This window comes from Rhagoletis pomonella, unplaced genomic scaffold (assembly GCF_013731165.1).
Source record: "Rhagoletis pomonella isolate Grant_MI unplaced genomic scaffold, Rhpom_1.0 Rhpom_scaffold_00001, whole genome shotgun sequence".
NCBI lineage: Eukaryota > Metazoa > Arthropoda > Insecta > Diptera > Tephritidae > Rhagoletis > Rhagoletis pomonella.
The window spans coordinates 90,927,524-90,928,954 of record NW_023458555.1 but is presented as its reverse complement, the minus strand read 5'-3'; positions in this window follow the sequence as shown (position 1 = coordinate 90,928,954).

The following is a 1,431-nucleotide window of genomic DNA, read 5'->3' as shown; positions in this document are numbered from 1 at the left end:
AGGTGCTGAAGATTTGGCTCTCCCAGAGCTCAAACCAAAATCCGAAAATCCGGGAAAATTTGCTTAGTTAAATTAGGCTTGCTTTCTTAGCTTAAGCCGAAAGAACGTCCGAAAAAAAAATATATATAAAATTAAAAAAACGAGTTTAAGCCAAGTGGCGCGCTTACCGAACCCGATCGCGACAAAAAAAAACCGAATTATCAAATGTATTCAGTCCGCGTACTGAATATGAATATACGCAAAAGGTAAAAAAAATCAATCAAAATACACGTATGCAGTTAGTAAATAGGCATATATGGTGGTTAATTAAATATACGTGTATTTATAAATTCAGTTGGGTATAATTTTTTAAGTATGGGAAATATGTATTTTCAAAGGTCAATGGGAATGCTGGGGAGGTCAGCATTAAGAAGGCACAAAAATCTACGAAAAATAAGGTACGAATACAACAAACAAAAACAAAAGTCGCTGTCTGGTCCAGCACACCCAACCGCAATGAAAAGCCGGCATAGTGGAATGCCCCTCCAGACTTGAAGGGTGTACTGGACTTCGCGTACAAGTAGCTGAACTATCTTTCGGTCTCAGTGCACTCCACCGCAATGCAGCAAGGGGCAGCCAACGCATGCCCCCCCCTGAGACATGTGGGATGACTGAGACCCCGATAGTCAGTCGTTGTTGGAGTCCCAGCCCACTCCATCGCGATACGTAGGCGCTCGAGAGCGCCAGCGCAGACCTATAGAGTGAGCTGGGGTCCTTAAGAGAAATTTAATTATGTATAATTTTTTTTTCCTGAAAAAAAAAAATTTTAAAAAAAAGCAAACACAAAAAAAATATTCGGCAAAAAAAAACTACTACAAAACTATTTAAACTAAACCCCACTTAGCGGACAAATTTTCCACAATTCCCATGCCGACATATCGGACCACTGACAAAAGCGGAGAAAAATAAAAAGGTAAAACTATAAAAAAACTAAGTGCGTTTAGCACTGCCTCACCGGGTGAATTCAAAACTCCGGAGGACGTGACGTGAAGTCTCGGAGAAGCCTTCAGTTGCTGGCCAAGAGGACCGCTCCGAACCAGCACACTTAGCTCCACTCATCCCGCCGCAACGCAGCAAGGGGCAGCAATCACATGCCCCCCTGGGACTTGCGGGATGGCGAAGCCTCATGTGCCAGTCAGGACCAGTCAACCTGACCAGACCTCAGGCTACCGCGTTGGGCGCCATCGCAGCAGTGAGTGCAGGCGGCATGACACAATGGGGTGCACTGTGGCTAGTCATGTCGGCTGGGCGGGGTTCTTGCCTCACTACTGTTCCCTGCGCCATAGCAGAGAAAAGTCTTGCCTGTCAAACTTCCCAACGGACGAACACACAACAATTCAAAAATTCAAAAAATTACAAAAAATCCGTTACAAAATAAAAAAAAAGCTGGAA